General features: G+C 28.1%; 1 protein-coding gene across 1 annotated transcript in view; it reads right to left on the minus strand.

Annotated features, from left to right (window-relative positions):
• Positions 1-20,335, minus strand: part of LOC145259889 (membrane-associated transporter protein-like) — a 453,842-nt gene extending 433,507 nt beyond the window's left edge. Inside the window, exon 1 of the mRNA XM_080117783.1 lies at positions 19,787-20,335. The gene's annotated coding sequence lies outside the window, so the exon portion shown is untranslated. The remainder of the gene's footprint in view (positions 1-19,786) is intronic.
• Positions 20,336-26,172: the final 5,837 nt, after the last annotated feature.

Here is a 26,172-nt window from a genome sequence, read left to right on the forward strand (position 1 = left end):
TTTCATTCAATATTTCATATGAGGGAAACACTTTCATCGTTTTCATTTAATATTTCATATGATGGAAACACTTTCATCGTTTTCATTCAATATTTTATATGAGGGAAACACTTTCATCGTTTTCATTCAATATTTCACATGAGGGAAACGCTTCCATCGTTTTCATTCAATATTTTATATGAGGGAAACACTTTCAGCGTTTTCATTCAATATTTCATATGAGGGAAACACTTTCATCGTTTTCATTCAATATTTCATATGATGGAAACGCTTTTATCGTTTTCATTCAATATTTTATATGAGGGAAACACTTTCATCGTTTCATTCAATATTTTATATGAGGGAAACACTTTCATCGTTTTCATTCAATATTTTATATGAGGGAAACACTTTTATCGTTTTCATTCAATATTTTATATGAGGGAAACACTTTCATCGTTTCATTCAATATTTTATATGAGGGAAACACTTTCATCGTTTTCATTCAATATTTTATATGAGGGAAACACTTTTATCGTTTTCATTCAATATTTTATATGAGGGAAACACTTTCATCGTTTCATTCAATATTTCATATGAGGGAAACACTTTCATCGTTTTCATTCAATATTTTATATGAGGGAAAGACTTTCATCGTTTTCATTCAATATTTTATATGAGGGAAACACTTTCATCGTTTTCATTCAATATTTTATATGAGGGAAACGCTTTCATCGTTTTCATTCAATATTTTATATGAGGGAAACACTTTCAGCGTTTTCATTCAATATTTTATATGAGGGAAACGCTTTCATCGTTTTCATTGAATATTTTATATGAGGGAAACGCTTTCATCGTTTTCATTCAATATTTTATATAAGGGAAACACTTTCATCGTTTTTATTTAATATTTTATATGAGGGAAACACTTTCATCGTTTTCATTAAATATTTCATATGAGGGAAACGCTTTCATCGTTTTCATTCAATATTTTATATGAGGGAAACACTTTCAGCGTTTTCATTCAATATTTCATATGAGGGAAACACTTTCATCGTTTTAATTCAATATTTTATATGAGGGAAACACTTTCATCGTTTTCATTCAATATTTCATATGAGGGAAACGCTTTCATCGTTTTCATTCAATATTTTATATGAGGGAAACACTTTCAGCGTTTTCATTCAATATTTCATATGAGGGAAACACTTTCATCGTTTTAATTCAATATTTCATATGAGGGAAACGCTTTCATCGTTTTCATTCAATATTTTATATGAGGGAAACACTTTCAGCGTTTTCATTCAATATTTCATATGAGGGAAACACTTTCATCGTTTTCATTTAATATTTCATATGATGGAAACACTTTCATCGTTTTCATTCAATATTTTATATGAGGGAAACACTTTCATCGTTTTCATTCAATATTTCACATGAGGGAAACGCTTCCATCGTTTTCATTCAATATTTTATATGAGGGAAACACTTTCAGCGTTTTCATTCAATATTTCATATGAGGGAAACACTTTCATCGTTTTCATTCAATATTTCATATGATGGAAACGCTTTTATCGTTTTCATTCAATATTTTATATGAGGGAAACACTTTCATCGTTTCATTCAATATTTTATATGAGGGAAACACTTTCATCGTTTTCATTCAATATTTTATATGAGGGAAACACTTTTATCGTTTTCATTCAATATTTTATATGAGGGAAACACTTTCATCGTTTCATTTAATATTTCATATGAGGGAAACACTTTCATCGTTTTCATTCAATATTTTATATGAGGGAAAGACTTTCATCGTTTTCATTCAATATTTTATATGAGGGAAACACTTTCATCGTTTTCATTGAATATTTTATATGAGGGAAACACTTTCATCGTTTTCATTCAATATTTCATATGAGGGAAACACTTTCATCGTTTTCATTTAATATTTTATATGAGGGAAACACTTTCATCGTTTTCATTCAATATTTTATATGAGGGAAACACTTTCATCGTTTTCATTCAATATTTTATATGAGGGAAACACTTTCATCGTTTCATTCAATATTTTATATGAGGGAAACACTTTCATCATTTTCATTCAATATTTTATATGAGGGAAACACTTTCATCGTTTCATTCAATATTTTATATGAGGGAAACACTTTCATCGTTTTCATTCAATATTTTATATGAGGGAAACACTTTCATCGTTTTCATTCAATATTTCATATGAGGGAAAAACTTTCATCGTTTTCATTCAATATTTTATATGAGGGAAACGCTTTTATTGTTTTCATTCAATATTTTATATGAGGGAAACACTTTCATCGTATTCAATGCATACGGAGACACTCACATACGATGACCTATTTCTCTTAATTACATAATGAAACCACTGATGCGTTACCAAATGACCAAACTGTAGCACGAGGGTGATGTCACGGCGGAATCGGAGGAAAAGGAATAAAAAAAAGGAGAGGAAAAAACACGTGGCGGAGAGAGAATCATGTAAGCACGTGTCAACATAGCAGAGCCTTTTTTAAACAACGTTGTTAAAGAGCAAGACCTTTACACAAGATTTCTTTCCTTTGTTTCTTTGCGAGACTTTTATACACAACGCCGAGTTCGTGTTAAAATTTAACGGATTCAAATGTAATGACGACGTTACAATTTTATTTGTAAATACTTTTATAAATAATAAAAATAGATTAAATATATTTACTTACCACGTGAGGTAATTCAAGCTTTAGTAACAAACAAATAAAAACTCACTTTTTCCTTCAACGAATAACATTATCTTCACGTAAACGTTGTGTATTAAAGTTTATGTCATTAAAAGCTTATAACACATTATTTATATAAAAACAAACTTTATTACGACTATACAGTTGCTTAGTTGCTAACATCAAGGTTTCTTCTCATTTTTAGAGAGGGCAGACTTACCTTTAACGTTCTCTTATTTTCGATGCCGATTACTGAGACAAAATCCAGCCCCCTCCCCCGGTGGTGAGTTACTGAATTAAAACAAGCTTAAAATAGCCCAAGTCAAAATTCCACTCCACGAACCGAATATATAAAAAAAAAACTTTTAGCATTTTCGATGATAAACATCAAATATCATGACAAAACATGTTTATTTGCATTCTTTTTTAGGCATTACAATATTTCACTTCCGAATCTAAATAACGTTCATCATCAACGTTTACGTTTCATATTCTTAAAACCAACTAAAAGGTTTTCTAATGTAGATTCAGCAGTACATTTTGTCATAAATGTTACTAATATTAATTTAACTATATTGTAAACGAACACAAGTTAATTCCCTTTTGGCTGAAAATACACCAAAGAGGTATGTACCTTCCACACTGTATTTATAAAATAATAAACATGGCGCGCTGATGACATGTAGCTGATTGTGACTGGATTGAATCTGAGGCAAATAGAAGTTAACATATGAAAAATGTCTCTCCTTTCACTTCCCATCAGATCATTACTTTATTATTTTGTACTTTAAATCACCGCCAAAGAAAAATAAATAATCCACCTCTTAGTTTTCATGTTAAGGAATTTATGGTAAATTGCAATTACGTGCAAACAGAAAATAAAGAACATTTTGTACTATTGTTCCTTATTTTTGGACACGTGATAGAATTACATATATTTTTTTTTGGTTAAAATAATGCCTATTTTATTTAGATAAATTATTAATTAGATATCAGACATAACTGATTTAAATACGTAAAAATTAATTAAATATTGACAACCATTATGGCATTATGTTTATGCAGGAAGTATTTTGATGTCAATCCTAAAAATAATAAAATATCTGTCTGCAAGTTATGTCAAACCATGAAATCAGCAAAAACTTTTCTATATGTTAAACCATCATATCAGCAAAAACTTTTCTATATGTCAAACCATCATATCAGAAAAAACTTTTCTATGTGTTAAACGATCATATCAGCAAAAACTTTTCTATATGTCAAACCTACTTATCAGCAAAAACTTTCCTACATGTCAAACCATCATATAAGCAAAAACCTTTCTATATGTCAAACCATCATATCAGCAAAAACTTTTCTATATGTTAAACTATCATATCAGCAAAAACTTTTCTATATGTCAAACCATCATATCAGCAAAAACTTTTCTATATGTCAAACCATCATATCAGCGAAAACATTTCTATATGTCAAACCATCATATCAGCAAAAACTTTTCTATATGTTAAACCATCATATCAGCAAAAAACATTTCTATATATAAGACCATCATATCAGCAAAAACTTTTCTATATGTCAAACCATCATATCAGCAAAAACTTTTCTATGTCAAACCATCATATCAGCAAAAACTTTTCTATATGTTAAATAATCATATCAGCAAAAAATTTTCCAAATGTCAAACCATCATATCAGCAAAAACCTTTCTATATGTCAAACCATCATATCAGCAAAAACTTTTCCATATGTCAAACCATCATATCAGCAAAAACTTTTCTATATGTCAAACAATCATATCAGCAAAAACTTTTTTATATGTCAAACCATCATATCAGCAAAAACTTTTTGTATATGTCAAACCATCATATCAGCAAAAACCTTTTTATATGTCAAACTATCCTATCAGCAAACACTTTTCTATATGTCAAACCATCATATCAGCCAAAAACATTTCTATATCTCAAACCATCATATCAGCAAAAACTTTTCTATATGTTAAACCATCATATATATCAGCAAAAACTTTTCTATATCTCAAACCATCATATCAGCAAAACCTTTTCTATATGTCAAACCATCATATCAGCAAAAACTTTTCTATATGTTAAACCATCATATCAGCAAAAACTTTTCTATATGTCAAACCATCATATCAGCAAAAACTTTTCTATATGTTAAACCATCATATTAGAAAAAACTTTTCTATATGTTAAACCATCATATCAGCAAAAACTTTTCTATATGTCAAACCATCATATCAGCAAGAACTTTTCTATATGTCAAACCATCATATCAGCAAAAACCTTTCTAAATGTCAAACCATCATATCAGCAAAAACTTTTCTATATCTCAAACCAAACTGATATGATATCAGCAAAGATTTTCCATATGTCAAACCATCATATCAGCAAAAACTTTTTTATATGTCAAACTATCCCATCAGCAAAAACTTTTCTATATGTCAAACAATCATATCAGCAAACACTTTTCTATATCTCAAACCATCATATCAGCAAAAACTTTTCTATATGTTAAACCATCATATATATAAGCAAAAACTTTTCTATATGTTAAATCATCATATCAGCAAAAAATGTTCCATATGTCAAACCATCATATCAGCAAAAACTTTTCTATATGTCAAAGCACCATATCAGAAAAAGCTTTTCTAAATGTTTAACCATCATATCAGCAAAAACTTTTCTATATGTCAAACCATCAAATCAGCAAAAACGTTTTGTATATGTCAAACCATCATATCAGCAAAAACCTTTTTATATGTCAAACTATCCTATCAGCAAACACTTTTCTATATGTCAAACCATCATATCAGCAAAAACTTTTCTATATCTCAAACCATCATATCAGCAAAAACATTTCTATATGTTAAACCATCATATATATAAGCAAAAACTTTTCTATATCTCAAACCATCATATCAGCAAAACCTTTTCTATATGTCAAACCATCATATCAGCAAAAACTTTTCTATATGTTAAACCATCATATCAGCAAAAACTTTTCTATATGTCAAACCATCATATCAGAAAAAACTTTTCTATATGTTAAACCATCATATCAGAAAAAACTTTTCTATATGTTAATATATTAGCAAAAACTTTTCTATATCTCAAACCATCATATCAGCAAAACTTTTCCATATGTCAAACCATTATATCAGCAAAAACTTTTTTATATGTCAAACTATCCTATCAGCAAAAACTTTTCTATATGTCAAACCATCATATCAGAAAAACCTTTCTATATATCAAACCATCATATCAGCAAAAACTTTTCTATATGTAAACCCATCATATATATAAGCAAAAACTTTTCTATATGTCAAACCATCATATCAGCAAAACCTTTTCTATATGTCAAACCATCATATCAGCAAAAACCTTTTTATATGTTAAACCATCATATCAGAAAAAACTTTTCTATATGTTAAACTATCATATCAACAAAAACTTTTCTATATGTCAAACAATCATATCAGCAAAAACTTTTCTATGTGTCAAACCATCATATCAGCAAAAACTTTTCTAAATGTCAAACCATCATATCAGCAAAAACTTTTCTATATGTCAAACCATCATATCAGCAAACATTTTCCATATGTCAAACCATCATATCAGCAAAAACTTTTCTATATGTCAAACCATCATATCAGCAAAAACTTTTCTATATGTCAAACAATCATATCGGCAAAAACTTTTCTATAAGTCAAACTATCATATCAGCAAATACTTTTCTATATGTTGACCATCATATCAGCAAAAACTTTTCTATATGTTAAACCATCATATCAGCAAAAACTTTCCATATGTCAAACCATCATATCAGCAAAAACTTTTCTATATGTCAATCCATCATATCAGCAAAAACTTTTCTATATGTAAAACCATCATATCAGCAAAAACTTTTCTATATGTTAAACCATCATATATATCAGGAAAACTTTTCTATATCTCAAACCATCATATCAGCAAAACCTTTTCTATATGTCAAACCATCATATCAGCAAAAACTTTTCTATATGTCAAACCATCATATCAGCAAAAACTTTTCTATATGTCAAACCATCATATCAGCAAAAACTTTTCTATATGTAAAACCATCATATCAGAAAAAACTTTTCTATATGTTAAACCATCATATCAACAAAAACTTTTCTATATGTCAAACCATCATATCAGCAAGAACTTTTCTATATGTCAAACCATCATATCAGCAAAAACCTTTCTAAATGTACAAACCATCATATCAGCAAAAAAATTTCTATATCTCAAACCATCATATCAGCAAAGATTTTCCATATGTCAAACCATCATATCAGCAAAAACTTTTTTATATGTCAAACTATCCCATCAGCAAAAACTTTTCTATATGTCAAACCATCATATCAGCAAACACTTTTCTATATCTCAAACCATCATATCAGCAAAAACTTTTCTATATGTTAAACCATCATATATATAAGCAAAAACTTTTCTATATGTTAAATCGTCATATCAGCAAAAAATGTTCCATATGTCAAACTATCATATCAGCAAAAACCTTTCTATATGTCAAACCATCATATCAGCAAAAACTTTTCTATATGTCAAAGCACCATATCAGAAAAAGCTTTTCTACATGTTTAACCATCATATCAGCAAAAACTTTTCTATATGTCAAACTATCATATCAGCAAAAACGTTTTGTATATGTCAAACCATCATATCAGCAAAAACCTTTTTATATGTCAAACTATCCTATCAGCAAACACTTTTCTATATGTCAAACCATCATATCAGCAAAAACTTTTCTATATCTCAAACCATCATATCAGCAAAAACTTTTCTATATGTTAAACCATCATATATATAAGCAAAAATTTTTCTATATCTCAAACCATCATATCAGCAAAACCTTTTCTATATGTCAAACCATCATATCAGCAAAAACTTTTCTATATGTTAAACCATCATATCAGCAAAAACTTTTCTAAATGTCAAACCATCATATTAGCAAAAACTTTTCTATATCTCAAACCATCATATCAGCAAAACTTTTCCATATGTCAAACCATCATATCAGCAAACACTTTTTTATATGTCAAACTATCCTATCAGCAAAAACTTTTCTATATGTCAAACCATCATATCAGAAAAACTTTTCTATATCTCAAACCATCATATCAGCAAAAACTTTTCTATATGTTAAACCATCATATATATAAGCAAAAACTTTTCTATATGTCAAACCATCATATCAGCAAAACCTTTTCTATATGTCAAACCATCATATCAGCAAAAACCTTTTTATATGTTAAACCATCATATCAGCAAAAACTTTTCTATATGTCAAACCATCATATCAGCAAAAACTTTTCTATATGTCAAACCATCATATCAGCAAAAACTTTTCTATATGTTAAACCATCATATCAGAAAAAACTTTTCTATATGTTAAACCATCATATCAACAAAAACTTTTCTATATGTCAAACAATCATATCAGCAAAAACTTTTCTATGTGTCAAACCATCATATCAGCAAAAACTTTTCTAAATGTCAAACCATCATATCAGCAAAAACTTTTCTATATGTCAAACCATCATATCAGCAAAAATTTTCCATATGTCAAACCATCATATCAGCAAAAACTTTTCTATATGTCAAACCATCATATCAGCAAAAACTTTTCTATATGTCAAACAATCATATCAGCAAAAACTTTTCTATAAGTCAAACCATCATATCAGCAAATACTTTTCTATATGTTGACCATCATATCAGCAAAAACTTTTCTATATGTTAAACCATCATATCAGCAAAAACTTTCCATATGTCAAACCATCATATCAGCAAAAACTTTTCTATATGTCAAACCATCATATCAGCAAAAACTTTTCTATACGTCAAACCATCATATCAGCAAAAACTTTTCTATATGTCAAACCATCATATCAGCAAAAACTTTTCTATGTGTCACACCATCATATCAGCAAAAACTTTTCTATATTTCAAACCATCATATCAGCAAAAACTTTTCTATATGTTGACCATCATATCAGCAAAAACTTTTATATATGTTAAACGATCATATCAACAAAAACTTTTCTATATGTCAAACCATCATATCAGCAAAAACTTTTCTATATATCAAACCATCATATCAGCAAAAACTTTTCTATATGTCAAACCATAATATCAGCAAAAACTTTTCTATATGTCAAACCATCATATCAGCAAAAACTTTTCTATATGTCAAACCATCATATCAGCAAAACCTTTTCTATATGTCAAACCATCATATAAGCAAAAACCTTTTTATATGTTAAACCATCATATCAGCAAAAACTTTTCTATATGTCAAACCATCATATCAGCAAAAACTTTTCTATATGTCAAACCATCATATCAGCAAAAACTTTTCTATATGTTAAACCATCATATCAGAAAAAACTTTTCTATATGTTAAACCATCATATCAACAAAAACTTTTCTATATGTCAAACAATCATATCAGCAAAAACTTTTCTATGTGTCAAACCATCATATCAGCAAAAACTTTTCTATATGTCAAACCATCATATCAGCAAAAACATTTCTATATGTCAAACCATCATATCAGCAAAAATTTTCCATATGTCAAACCATCATATCAGCAAAAACTTTTCTATATGTCAAACCATCATATCAGCAAAAACTTTTCTATATGTCAAACAATCATATCAGCAAAAACTTTTCTATAAGTCAAACCATCATATCAGCAAATACTTTTCTATATGTTGACCATCATATCAGCAAAAACTTTTCTATATGTTAAACCATCATATCAGCAAAAACTTTCCATATGTCAAACCATCATATCAGCAAAAACTTTTCTATATGTCAAACCATCATATCAGCAAAAACTTTTCTATACGTCAAACCATCATATCAGCAAAAACTTTTCTATATGTCAAACCATCATATCAGCAAAAACTTTTCTATGTGTCACACCATCATATCAGCAAAAACTTTTCTATATTTCAAACCATCATATCAGCAAAAACTTTTCTATATGTTGTCCATCATATCAGCAAAAACTTTTCTATATGTTAAACGATCATATCAACAAAAACTTTTCTATATGTCAAACCATCATATCAGCAAAAACTTTTCTATATGTCAAACCATCATATCAGCAAAAACTTTTCTATATGTCAAACCATCATATCAGCAAAAACTTTTCTATATGTCAAACCATCATATCAGCAAAAACTTTTCTATATATATCAAACCATCATATCAGCAAAACTTTTTTATATGTTAAACCATCATATCAGCAAAAACTTTTCTATATGTTAAACCATCATATCAGCAAAAACTTTTCTATATGTCAAACCATCATATCAGCAAAAACTTTTCTATATGTTGACCATTATATAAGCAAGAACTTTTCTCTATGTTAAACCATCATATCAGCAAAAACTTTTCCATATGTCAAACCGTCATATCAGCAAAAACTTTTCTATATGTCAAACCATCATATCAGCAAAAACTTTTCTATATGTCAAACCATCATATCAGCAAAAACTTTTCTATGTGTCAAACCGTCATATCAGCAAAAACTTTTCTATATGTTAAACCATCATATCAACAAAAACTTTTCTATATGTCAAACCATCATATCAGCAAAAACTTTTCTATATGTCAAACCATCATATCAGCAAAAACTTTTCTATATGTCAAACCGTCATATCAGCAAAAACTTTTCTATATGTCAAACCATCATATCAGCTAAAACTTTTCTATATGTTAAACCGTCTTCGGAAGTTCATCCGGAAGTAGCAAAAGTTTTAGATAAGAAACGGAAACACAACGTATGTTCAGGAACATTCAATGAAACAAATGGCAGCAACTACGAACCTTCAACAAAACACCAAACTACTATAGAATCAATACTGACCAAGAAGAATATTTGAGATATTAATGACCACAGGTCACAAGAGATTCATTATGTAATAGGAGAAATGCTTGTTGTTGATTTTGAACTATATTCTGTAACATCTGATATTGGATTTAAAAGCCTTAATACAAACTTCGTCCAAATTAGAACATTCCACCCAAAAAGTACTTACCTTAAAATAATTTCAGATATATTCAGAAAGTAAAAAACACATATTTAATCGTTTCTTATCGAAATTAACAACATTTCAATAACTACAGGCATTTGGACTACAAATAATTCCTTCTTTATTGAGTTTGACAGGTGTGGCGCAAGAGCGCGACTAAGCTATAATGCGGGATTGCAGGAGAACCTCCTATGTTTTTTATTTATTTATTTTCATTTCAGTCAATGAACAAGCATTTCTTCAGAACGCCCACAGTTTTAAAAACTGACCCAGACAGGATCGACCTTACAACGCCTTACAACCTGATATGACTCCATCCCATCTCCTCTCTTCGCGAAGTTCACGAGAGATAAAAAGAAACTATTTCAAGAAACCTGTGAAATCTGTCACAGAGCGATATTGCCTAATAAAACCATTCCCCCTGCATCACTCCAACCGATACCAGCAGTGGAAAAATCGCTTAGTCGAGTCATCATATAGTGTATGGGATCATTGCCCAGAACCAATACAGGGCACAAATTTATAATAACTATTTTATGCGCATCCACGAGGTTCCTTAAGGCAATATCAACTCGTAACAATTCGACGAGAACAATAATGGGGCCGCCGAAAACCATACAAACCAACGACCAAGGTTCTAACTTTATGTCGATAATATTTAAGCACGCAACAGAACACATATCAAAGCCAGCGTGTATAATCCTCAGTTGCAGGGTGTAAATAAGCGATACCATGCCACGTTGAAAACCATGCTAAGAGCATACTGCGTCGAACAAAACACCAAGTGGGATGGAGGGATCTTATTCGTATGGTTCGCACCTCATGAAGCAGTGCAAAAATCATCAGATTTCAGCCCGTTCTCAAATACGTATGCAAAAATAACACAAAAGGTTCGAAAATTGACCTTATTTAACGTTTTAAGGTATTTTGTTGATGTTGTTCGCCAAGATTCGAGAAATACTGAGCAAAGCAACATATATTTGCTACGTGCGCCACAAAAAAAAAAAATAAATAATTCCCCTCTAAATCTGGTATCTTGCGGTTTAAACAATGTCTGGCCGGAGACAATTGATAAAAAGATTGTCCATATCAGTTGAAAAATGCCGTGTCTTACAAAAAAGTATACAGTGCAGAATTAAACACCTAATAAAATAAGATTTTTTAATTTGTAAAAATTACTAAAATTGATAAAGCTGAATCTATCAGTAAATTTTTGTTATAGTTAAAAATATCACATAAAAATATTAATCGACCCAGGCTCAGATTTATCAATAATAAAAATTCAGTTGGGAAGAAAACTAGGAAAACCAAGAATGACAAAAAAAAAAAAAAAAAAAAAAAAAAAAATCACACAAAACGTATTGGTGAAAACATTTTGAAGGTCAACTAATTTCAAACGTCACATTCGAAGAGAAAACTTTGAAATTGAAAACGTTCTTTAATGGATAATACAAACTAATTCTTTGATGGAACAATTTCAATAATGAAATATATCCATCAATTGTTCCTGTTAAAAAAATAAAAAATTAAATGCCAAAGAAGAGAAATTAAACAGAGTAAAAAATATTTCTTCATTTTTCACCGGTCGACTTGGAGGACGATTTCTGCCAAGTTTAAATATTAGACCAAAAATTCAGCGAGTTTTTAAAAAGAAAATAAATGTTTCATTCCTATCAGATTGACGAAGAATTAAAGAAACACGAAGAAATGTGTGTATTATACAATGGTTGTATTATACAAAAGTTTGTATTATACAAAGGTTGTATTATACAACGGTTGTATTATACAAAGGTTGTATTATACAAAGGTTGTATTATACAACGGTTGTATGCAGAGAATAGGCTTTACCTATCGTTTATGTTAAAAAGAAAAGTAAAAAAGATCTGTGTTTGTGAAAGTTTCTCTACAGATTCGAACAATGGACTAAATGGTTACTACTACTACTACTACTACTACTACTACTACTACCTTCTGCCGATTCCAGAATAGATTTTCACAAAATATAGCAGCAATTTTTTTTTATCATTTATATTGATTTAAACTATGCTTATTTCCAATTACCCGTGAACAAGGAATGCTCAAAGCTGCGACGTATAAATAGTCATAGGGATTTAGAAATTTCGAACTATGTGGTGTTACTGTCGCATCAAACATTTTTCAACAAAACTAAAACATCGTGATTAACGCATTGGAATTTTCGACAACATACTTACATAGTATTCTCACGAACAGTTAAAGAATCAAGCAACAAAAATTACATCGTATCTTTAAGATAATTCAGTACAATGTATTTAAAGAGGGTAGGCACACCTTTCATGGAAAAAATAACATCTTGGTCAAATTGTAGACAAAGACGGAAGGAAACCAGATCCAAAGTGACCTAAAGCAATGGGAAATATGTTGATGTCTTAAAACGCATCTTCACTCCAAAGTTATCTTTGTCTGGAAAATTACTACATGTTTGTGCCAGTCATGCGTGATATGCGAGCCTTTTCTAAATGAGTTATTTAAAAGAAAGGAAAAGATGTCGAATCTGTCGAATGCTGGGAAGTATAAATTGAAAAAATATTCTTTCATTAGTTTTATTTCTAATGCAAAATAATTTAGACCCTGAAATCATTGCAATCACTGGTATTGTCTCATACGATACTGTCTCATACGATACTGTCTCATACGATACTTTCTCATACGGTACTGTCTCATACGATACTGTCTCATACGATACTGTCTCATACGGTACTGTCTCATACGATACTGTCTCATACGATACTGTCTCATATGGTACTGTCTCATACGATACTGTCTCATACGATACTATCTCGTACGGTACTGTCTCATACGATACTGTCTCATACGGTACTGTCTCATACGATACTGTCTCATACGATACTGTCTCATACGATACTGTCTCATATGGTACTGTCTCATACGATACTGTCTCATATGGTACTGTCTCATACGATACTGTCTCATATGATACTGTCTCGTACGGTACTGTCTCATACGATACTGTCTCGTACGGTACTGTCTCGTACGATACTGTCTCATACGATACTGTCTCATACGATACTGTCTCATACGATACTGTCTCGTACGATACTGTCTCATATGATACTGTCTCGTACGGTACTGTCTCATACGATACTGTCTCATACGGTACTGTCTCATACGATACTGTCTCATACGATACTGTCTCATATGGTACTGTCTCATATGATACTGTCTCATATGATACTGTCTCGTACGGTACTGTCTCATACGATACTGTCTCGTACGGTACTGTCTCATACGATACTGTCTCATACGATACTGTCTCATACGATACTGTCTCATACGATACTGTCTCATACGATACTGTCTCGTACGATACTGTCTCATACGATACTGTCTCGTACGATACTGTCTCATATGATACTGTCTCATACGATACTGTCTCATACGATACTGTCTCATACGATACTGTCTCATACGATACTGTCTCATACGATACTGTCTCGTACGGTACTGTCTCATAGGATACTGTCTCATACGATACTGTCTCATACGGTACTGTCTCATACGATACTGTCTCATACGGTACTGTCTCATACGATACTGTCTCATATGATACTGTCTCGTACGGTACTGTCTCATACGATACTGTCTCATACGATACTGTCTCATATGGTACTGTCTCATACGATACTGTCTCGTACAATACTGTCTCATACGATACTGTCTCATACGATACTGTCTCATACGATACTGTCTCATACGATACTGAAGCATATTACACAAAATAAAAGACCAATCACTTAAATCAATCCAAAACGCAGAAAAAACTACTCACAGAATGAAAACCATGAACTGAGAACTATTGTTGTTGTCATTCGATTTCAAAGATTCATCCACGAAAAGCATTGTTTTGTAGATTTACAATCCATAAGTAAAAAAATAGCATCTCGCAGACATCGAGAACCATTGTCTTCAATTATTGACTTCAAAGTTTCTCCCATCTAGTCATGCCGGAAGAACGTCCTTGGATACTTAAACACACTGAACCATTTTAAGACATAGTGATTACATCTCTGCAATCGAGCGAATATGTCTAAAACACATTATGTAACTCTATTAGGGAGCTTGAGATGATTAAAGAAAAGGAGTTAGACGGCGACTTTATTAAAAAAAAATAAACAAATGAATAAATAAAAACAAAGATCGAAAAATCCCGGAAGTTTATTTAATCTGTAATTAATTATATATGTATGACGATCGGGTGGTTATACCTACAATCATACAGAAGATAATACTGAAAGAGTTTTATAGTTTTATAGTTTTATAATTTTATAGTGCCCAGCCAGGAATTTCTACAATACAAGCATCTTGAGAAGCTGTGTTTCGAACAAATATGGGCAGGGACATTGGGCATCTAAATGTTGTGCGTTAGCAGTAAATACAATTTCAAAAAATCCAGCCCCTGGCCCAAAACTGACCGACATTGATTTTGCTGATCCATTAGATCCATTAGATCCATTAGATGGTTGTAACACATCTGATTGTGTCGACCGTTTTTCTCGTAAATGACTGAAAATTTTGAAATGTGAAAAATCAACAACAGAAATTCTGACATGAATTATCCGCCATATTACAGTCGTTAAGGGCATTAGGAATTAAACTCGATTTACGTTTGCTTATTTTTTTCCAAACCTTTTGGGTGGAGTATATAAAAAAGGCCATAAAACATTTTTTTCAGGTCTATAGATTATTCCAGATAAGGATGCTCAATGTTTCATGACACCATCGGAAATAATTTGGAAAGAAAATAGTGCTCGGCGTATTGGCAAATCCATTTAAAATTAGAATGCTCGAATAAACGAAGGGACTTTTAAAATTAGTGAACATTTTTTTTGCGCATATTCCAAAGTAACGAGTCATACTAAGAACTAGGTAACGTAGAAGATAAAAAAGGAAAGGAATAATCACGACGTTAATTGCGACAACAGAAAAAGCATTGTGACCAAACAGAGGCTAAAGAGAGGTGTTAGGGGTTTTCTACCTCGCATTGTGTCCAAACAGAGGCTAAAGAGAGGTGTTAGAGGTTTTCTACCTCGCATTGTGTCCAAACAGAGGCTAAAGAGAGGTGTTAGAGGTTTTCTACCTCGCTGTTGTCGTATTCTTTTTCAATCCTTTGAGCTTACAACACATATACTTCCAATGCAGCTACAGTTTTGCTTACTTAAGTTCGAAATACCGTTTTTGTCTGTCAAACTTATCATTACAATACATAATTTATTTATAAAATACTTTACTTATAAAATTACATCCACTCACCGTTTTTTAGAATTCAAATCCTATGACATTACATCCACCTTCTGTTTTTTAGAATTCAAATCTTATGAAATTACATCCACTATCCGTTTTTTAGAATTCAAATCTTATGAAATTACATCCACTATCCGTTTTTTAGAATTCAAATCTTATAAAATTACATCCACTATCCGTTTTTTAGAATTCAAATCTTATAAAATTACATCCACTATCCGTTTTTTAGAATTCAAATCTTATGAAATTACATTCACTTTCTGGTTTTAGACTTTAAATCAACCGTTTTAATTATTTTATGGAATTTTTCGTGCATTATTAAAAATAAATTCCTCACGGGTTCATTCTTTACGAACGACAAGTCTTACAGTCTTATACATTTATCAACCAAACTACATGAAAAAATAATAACGTAAAAATAAATAAATAAAATATACATTCATAAGCCACTCCGTCAAAACAGAAATCTTACTTTAATTTTTATTTCGCTTGTTTTTTTTTATCATATTATTTATGAAATACGATTTTCTAAGTTAAATTTAATTATTATAGTGAGATTGTTGATCATTAAATTATTAATGGAACCAGATTGTTAAACAATTTATTATTTTAATGTTGTTTCAATCTCTAAAATTATGATCATAACGATAAAAGTGATTAGACTTAAAAAATACAAACAGGAGAGCTTCCAAAGTTAAAAGATAGAACTGACCAGAGTTACAATAATTTCCTCTGGCTGGCGTTACGCTAAATCTGACTGTACAGCGAGCGGAACTGTTACATTAACATTGTTGGCGAACTAACCGACGTGAATATCTAAAGTATGTATATGGCAGGAAGTTAAGGATCATTGTGGCATTCAATTTATAGAAAAAAGGAACAGCCCATCATAAATTACTCATTTTTGATCCTGGCAAATTTCTTATGAATCTTTACATTGTAAAAAATGCGGCGAAATATAAAAAGTCGTTAAGGGCTATACATGTTTGGTCAGAGATTAATTTACTTTTCTAAAAGAAATAAAAATTACATGAATTTCACAATTATCGTCTTTTATTTTTGATAAAAAAAATGTAAGTATGCAATCAATAAATAATTCGAATAAATAAAACACAAAATAGTATATATATTTATATATATGTATATATATATATATATATATATATATATATATATATATATATATGCTATTCAAACTTAACTACATTGTTCTCATCTGGTCATCCACGACGCTATAATGTCCGTATATATATATATATATATATATATATATATATATATATATATATATATATATATATATATATATTAAGGGGATTAGAACAACAGTCTAAAGAGCAGAATTTATTTTAATGAATTAATACTATTAAAAGAAAACAGTGTTCGTTGTAATATAGATATATAATAAGCTCGATAGGCATATATATCCTAGAGCTATTTTAATATTGAGTAAAATAATTGATAATTTATAATTAAAATTAAAAATTGAAAATCGGTTTCACAAGGAAGAACAAACAAAATCAAGAAAGTGTACGATCGTTTCGGAAAAGATGTTTTTATTGAGATAGACAATAAGTCTTGGGCAATAATTTATAGGAAACCACATTTAACCGCCCAATGAATGTATTGGCGATGATACTTAGGGGCTTTAAAGGCGGACGATTAAAAGATATATCTGCCTTATTTAAAACTGCTAGTTTTATTTTTGGTGTCTTTAAACCCTTTTGCTGATGAGGAGACTTTGTTTTATAAAATCAAATGATAAAATTATTGTCCAAGACTTACTGTCTGTCTCAATAAAAACATCGTTTCCGAAACGATCGTACAATTTAATGATTTTGTTTGTTCTTCGTTGTGAAACCGATTTTTAATTTTAATTATAAATTATCAATCAGTTTACTCAATATATATATATATATATATATATATATATATATATATATATATATATATATATATATATATACGGACATTATACAATGTCCAAATGAAAACAATTTAATTCAGTGCAGGTTTCCGCGTTCGACATAAAGCTTCCCAACTTCGAAAAAAGATGCACCTAAAAAAGGTCAAAGGTTACATCGGTCAAAACGTTGTGAATATAACACTCAAGATAAAAACAGTCCGAATAACCAAAATAATGCAAATGATCAGTCCTCAACTAAAAAGATGGAACTATTACGAAATGCTAGTAAAAACAACAATAAACGAAACGCCATGCACCGTATACATCGTTACATTAGGTTAACGTGTTGCTTGTAGTCGTTGGATGGAATGAGATGTATTCGTCTTTTCGTGGCAGAACCATTTTACCGTTTTCTACAGTTAATTTATTAAAAAAAAAAAACTCCAACAGGTAAGAAACAGATGAAACTAAACAACCTGTATCGAGAAGTTTGCTTATTACTTCATTAGCATTATTGCACCAAAGATTTATCTCGTATTTTAAATAAAATGTTAAATTTTTAGATGAAGGTTCAATTCACGCATAAAATGATATATTTGAAAGTTTCTTCAGCACCCTCTCAAGAAGTGATTTCACTTTTAAAGAAAAAAAAAATCTTAAAAGCAAAGTACAAAACTTATTGCTCGATTTATTCTTGTTTTTGCAATTCAAACTTTTGCACTTTGAACACCAACAAGCTCCCAAGTTCAACTTTAAACGGATGTTTTCAAAAAAGAAATCGAACCAGGAACTGAAACAACTCACAGTGAAACTTTAAGAATCCTTTCTAAAAATTGATTAATTGATGACGTACAAACATGCATAATTTGAAAAATAACCGTGCGCAATCAATACTATTCGAATAATAATAATAATAATAATAATAATAATAATAATAATAATAAGAAGAAGAAGAAGAAGAAGAAGAAGAAAAATAAGAAGAAGAAGAAAAGGAAGAAAAAGGAGAAGAAGAAGAAAAAGAAAAGGAAGAAGAAGAAATAGAAGAACAATGATTAAGCGTGATATATGTATGTATATATATATATATATATATATATATATATATATATATATATATATATATATATATATATATATATATATATATATATTATATCAGTCTTTCAGCAATCATTGTTTACATTATTATTATTTGGAATATTATCGATAATGATATATATATATATATATATATATATATATATATATATAAAATAAAAATTACAATTAAATTTACCAAAATGATCCAAGATGGTAAAACTAAAGTATATTATAAATATTAAAGAATTAATATTTATAAAGTAATCTCAACCAGATGTAAAAGCTCGATAAAACCAAATAGGAAATAGAGCTTATAATAAGAGCAAATAGTTAATAAAACATATTGAAAAACACTTTGAAAAAGAGTTAAAAACATATTCCGCGGATTAAGGACTATCCACTTATTTTATGTTTCCTTTTCAAATTAAATATGTTTTTAACTCTTTTTCAAAGTGTTTTTTAACATGTTTTGTTAACTATTTGCTCTTTATATATATATATATATATATATATATATATATATATATATATATATATATATATATGATGTATGTATATGTTTTATACGTATTCTATTGATCAAAAAAGACCAACAGGTGGGATAAAAAAAACACAAACAAAACAAAACAACGAAAAACAAAAACAAAAATTAAACAAAAAAGCAAAATAAAAAGCGATAGTACTCACTGCCCCTATTGTTTATGCGCTGCAACTGGAGACGAGGCCAGAATTTCCTGTGTGAACCCTGACATGTATATCTGTTATTCTTAGACGGCGATTTCATTCACCTGATCGTCAACCACCTGTGTGGTTTTGTCGTTTTGTTTTGTCTATCTTTCTCAAAATACCGTCGCCATATATCAATCGAGGACAGTCTGAAGAGAACGCGCCCCAAAACACGCGCTTGTTCCTGTGTTGCCACAAGTTCTTGGAGATAATAGACGTGCGTGTGTGCGTGTGTGCGTGTGCGTGCGTGCGCGTTTGTGTGTTCTCGTCGAAGGTGAAACGATAGAAGAAAAGGAAAAAGAAAATAAATGACGAGAGGGGTAAAGAAAGAAGGAAATGATAACAGTAATATACAAGGCAATTTATAAAGTACAGCCTGATTATATAACGACACGATAGCTTAAATGACCGACCCGATGGCCGATCGCTGACGATAACACGGAAAAGAAAGGTGGGAATAAGAGACGGGGCAGACCTAAACGAAGGAGTTGAGGAACGAAGAACGGAAATAAAAAATTAACACAGAGAGAGAGAGAGAGAGAGAGAGAGAGAGAGAGAGAGAGAGAGAGAGAGAGAGAGAGAGAGAGAGAGAGACTCGGTGTTTTTGGCGTTTATTTGTTTTTCTGTCTCTGTCTTCCTCTCCTTGCTTCCTACGCTACTTGTCATTCACCCCCCCCCTCCGCTCTCATTCGCTTTCTCTCGCTCCAACGCCAAATTGCCGAAGGCGTACATAGTCAGAGTACGTACTGGAACAACTCTGAATGGAAAAATCTGAACATTTCTGTTGACATAAATAGGGAGGGGGGTGAGGAAGAGCGAGCGGTTGTTGTCGAAGAGGCGGGGTCAAAGGTTATCAAATAAAGCCAGTTTCAACATTATTGTCATCTATTGAACGCTGATCATGATTAATCTTTTATTCTTTGTTTTTCTATTCACTACTTCCCTACAATTCGTAATCATATATATATATATATATATATATATATATATATATATATATATATATATATATATATATATATATATGTGTGTGTGTGTGTGTGTGTGTGTGTATTTGTGTGCGTGTGTGTGTATGTATGTATCAGTGGCCTGGCAAGGCTACAGGGGAGACAACCGAGCAGCAAAACTGAAGCTGGCCTGCAGAACGCTATATATACAAATGTAGGCACATTTAGGTATACTTTATTGTTTTGAAAATATAGCTTTTGACCGTTTTAATCATAGAATAGTATTATAATATTCAAAAAGCCTGGAAATTTTCATAAAGTTTCGTCTCATAAAACCAAAATAATATTTACAATTGTAGGAACACTAGGAACAATCATTTGTTCTATACTTCAATATTTAATTTAGCTACCAGTGTATATATATATATATATATATATATATATATATATATATATATATATATATATATATATACTTCATTTATTCAAATAAATTTAATATACGAATGTATAGATTTATGTGTAAACTTTAAGTATTTACTTCAAAAGTGCTCAATACGTAGGTAGAGCTAGTTAGTAATTTATAAAATATATATGGCGATTAAGCTACACTGAATATTCTGTGAAACAAATGGCATGCCAGCCTCGACGTGAGTAATCTGGTCACTGATGCATGTTGAAGAACTCTGTGGCCTGTCACTTATAATGTTGATTTATCAGAATCAAAATGTAACTGCGTCAATGATAATAAAAATTTTCCTTTTAAGATTGATTTTCAGTCGTTCTATTTCCAAACCCACCATTTATATCTTTTGGTCATTCCTTTTAGTACAAAGGCAAATTGAAGATCTATCTATATATCTATTGACTTTGGGAAATTTAATCGTTTACACCTCATTTTCGTTTTTATAAAAATCTCCCTGGCATCTGAAACCATAGGTGCCTATGCGCGTTTGTTCATGTATTTGTTGTTCCTTTGTCTATTTGTTTTTGTTTCCTGTTTTTCTTGTTTTATCGTAATACAAATTTTATATAAATAATTTTACGTATATCTTTTTTATTTAATGTACAACAATTTATGTAAATCTTTTTATGAAAATAATTTTTATAAACCGTTGGATTTAAGTCATTTTATGTAAATTTTTTAATGCCCTTTTAATGTCAATCTTTTTATGTAAATGTCTTGATTTTAACAATTTTTACTTAAGTCTTTATATCTAAATCATTTTATGTAACTTTTTTAAGGAAATCATTTTATATCAACTTTTATATGTAAACCATCTTATGTAAATTTTTATATGTAATCCATCTTATGTAATTTTTTTTGTAAATCATTTTATGTAAATATTTTTATAGAAATCATTTTATGTAAATCATTTATATAAATACTTTTTATGTAAACATTTGATGTAAACATTTTATGTGGAGTATTCTATGCTAATTTTTTATAAAAAGACATTTAAATTAATCTTTTTTTGTAAATCATTTTATATAAACCATTAATGTAAACTTTTTAAAGTAAATCATGTATTGTAAACAATTATATGAAAATCTTTTTATGTTAACTTAATATTTTTGAATAATTTTTGCAAATCTTTTTATGTAACTCTTCTATGCCAATATTTTATGTAAATCTTTTTATGCAAATCATTTTATTCAAATTATTTACTGCAAATCTTTTTATGTAAATCTTTTTATGTAAAGCATATTGTGTACATTTTTTATGCAAATTATTTAATGCAAATCTTTAATGTAAACCTCTTTATGCAAATAATTTTATGTAAATCTTTTATGCAAACAATTTAATGCAAATTTTTTATGCAAATAATATTATGTAAATCTTTTATGCAAATAATTTTATGCAAATTTTTTATGCAAATAATTTTATGTCAATCTTTTTATGCAAACAATTTTATGTAAATATTTTATGCAAATCTTTTTATGTAAATCTTTTTACGCTAAAAAAATTTTATGTAAATCATTTTATGTAAATCTTTTTATGCAAATCTTTTTATGCAAATCTTTTTATGCAAATCTTTTTATGTAAATCTTTTTATGCAAATAATTTTATGCAATTATTTCATGCAAATAATTTTATGTAAATGTTTTTATGCAAATAATTTTATATAAATCTTTTTATGTAAATCTTTTTATGCAAATCTTTTTATGCAAATCATTTTATGCAAATCATTTTATGAAAATCTGTTTATGCAAATCTTTTTATGCCAATAACTTTATGCAAATCTTTTTATGCAAATCTTTGTATGTAAATATCTTTATGCAAATCATTTTATGTAAATCGTTTTATGCAAATAATTTTATGTAAATCTTTTTATGCAAATAATTTTATGTAAATCTTTTTATGTAAATGATTTTAATTAAATTTTTTATGCAAATCATTTAATGTAAATCTTTTTATGCAAATAATTTTATGCAAATAATTGTATGTAAATATTGTTATGCAAATCATTTTATGTAAATCTATTTATGCAAATAATTTTATATAAATTTTTTATGCAAATCTTTTAATGTAACTCTTTTTATGCAAATAATTTATGTAAATCTTTTTATGCAAATCATTATATGTAAATCATTTTATGCAAATCTTTTTATGTAAATCTTTTTATGCAAATAATTTTATGTAATTATTTTATGCAAATAATTTTATGTAAATATTTTTATGCAAATAATTTTATGTAAATCTTTTTATGTAAATTTTTATGCAAATCTTTTTATGTAAATCTTTTTAAGGAAATAATATTATGTAAAAATCTTTATGCAAATCAATTTATGTATATCTTTTAACGTAAATCTTTTTATGTAAATCTTTTAATGCAAATTTATTTTGTGCAAATTTTTATGTAAATATTTTTATGCAAATCTTTTTATGCAAATCCTTTTATGCAAATAATTTTATGTAAATTTTTTATGCAAATCGTTTTATGTGAATCTTTTTATGCACATCTTTTTATGCAAAATATTTTATGCAAATCTTTTTATGCAAATCATTTTATAAAAATGTTTTTATGCGAAACTTTTTATGCAATTCATTTCATACAAATCATTTTATACAAATCTTTCTATGCAAATTTTTTTATACAAATCTTTTTATGCGAATCTTTGTATGCAAATAATTTTATACAAATCTTTTTATGCAAATCTTTTTATGTAATTCTTTTTATACAGATCGTTTTATGCAAATCCTTTTATGAAAATGATATTACAAAAATCTTTTTATGTAATTCTGTTTAGGCAAATCTTTCTATGCAACTTTTTTATGCAAATCATTTTATGTAAATATTTTATGCAATATTTTTATACAAATCTTTTATGTAATTTTTTTTGCAAATCATTTTCTACAAATCATTTTATACAAATATTTCTATGCAAACCATTCTCTGCAAATCGTTTTATGTAAATCTTTTCATGTAAATCATTTTATGCAAATCATTTTATGCAAACTTTTTATAGACATCATTTTACGTAAACCTTTTTATGAAAATCGGTTTATGGAAACAATTTTATGCTAATATTTTTATGCAAATATTTTTATTCAAATAATTTTATACAAATAGTTTTAGGTAAATTATTATATACAAACAATTTTATGCAAATCATTTTATGCTAATAGTTTTACACAAATCATTTTATACAAAACATTTCATACAAACCCTTTTTATATTAATAATTTTACACAAATAATTTTATACAAATAATTTTATACGAATCATTTTATACTAATCATTAAATACACATCATTTCATACAAATAATTTTATACAAAGCATTTTATAGAAATCTTTTTATGTAAATGATTTTACACAAATCATTTTATACAAATCATTTTATACAACTCATTTTATGCAAATCATTTTATACATATCATTTAATGTAACTCATTTTATACAAATCATTTCATGTAAATCATTTTATACAAATGATTTTACGCAAATGATTTTATACAAATAATTTTATACAAATCATTTTATTACAAACCATTTCATAAAATCATTTTATGCAAATAAATTTATACACATATTTTATGTAAATAATTTTATACATATTATTTTATACAAGTCATTTAATACAAATCATTTCATACAAATAATTTTATAAAAACCATTTTATACAAATCATTTTATGTAAATAATTCTATTCAAATCATTTTATGCACATCATTTTATACACATAATTTTATGCAAATCATTTTATACAAATAATTTTATACCAATCTTTTTATAGAAAAGATTTTATGCAAATCATTTTATACAAGTCATTTTATGTAAATCACTTTATACAAATCATTTTACACAAATCATTTTATACAAATCAAATTATGCAAATCATTTTATAAAAATAATTTTATACAAATATTTCTATGCAAACCATTCTCTGCTAATCGTTTTATGTAAATCTTTTCATGTAAATCATTTTATGCAAATCATTTTATGCAATTTTTTATAGACATCATTTTACGTAAACCTTTTTATTAAAATCGGTTTATGGAAACAATTTTATGCTAATATTTTTATGCAAATATTTTTATTCAAATAATTTTATACAAATCATTTTAGGTAAATCATTATATACAAATCATTTTATGCAAATCATTTTATGCTAATAGTTTTATACAAATCATTTTATACAAAGGATTTTATACAAAACATTTTTATATTAATAATTTTACACAAACAATTTTATACAAATAATTTTATACGAATCATTTTATACTAATCATTAAATACACATCATTTCATACAAGTAATTTTATAAAAAGCATTTTATAGAAATCTTTTTATGTAAATGATTTTACAGAAATCATTTTATACAACTCATTTTATACAAATCATTTTATACAAATTATTTTATGCAAATCATTTAATGTAACTCATTTCATACAAATCATTTAATGTAAATCATTTTATACAAATGATTTTACACAAATTATTTCATACAATTGATTTTATACAAATCATTTTATTACAAATCATTTCATAAAATCATTTTATGCAAATAAATTTATACAAATATTTTTATGTAAATCATTTTATACATATTATTTTATACAAGACATTTAATACAAATCATTTCATACAAATAATTTTATGCAAATCATTTTATACAAATGATTTTATTAAAATAATTTATACAAATAATTTTATGCAAATCATTTTATACAATCATTTTATGTAAAAATTTTATGCAAATCATTTTACACAAATCATTTTATACAAATCAAATTATGCAAATCATTTTATACAAATCATTTTATACAAATATTTTAATGTAACTAATTTATACAAATCATTTTACGCAAATCATTTATAAAAATAATTTCATAAAATAATTGTATACAAATATTATTATGCAAATCATTTTATACAAATCATTTTATACAAAT

The sequence above is a fragment of the Euprymna scolopes genome, chromosome 35 (assembly GCF_053919585.1).
Source record: "Euprymna scolopes isolate OS-2025 chromosome 35, ASM5391958v1, whole genome shotgun sequence".
Taxonomy (NCBI): domain Eukaryota; kingdom Metazoa; phylum Mollusca; class Cephalopoda; order Sepiida; family Sepiolidae; genus Euprymna; species Euprymna scolopes.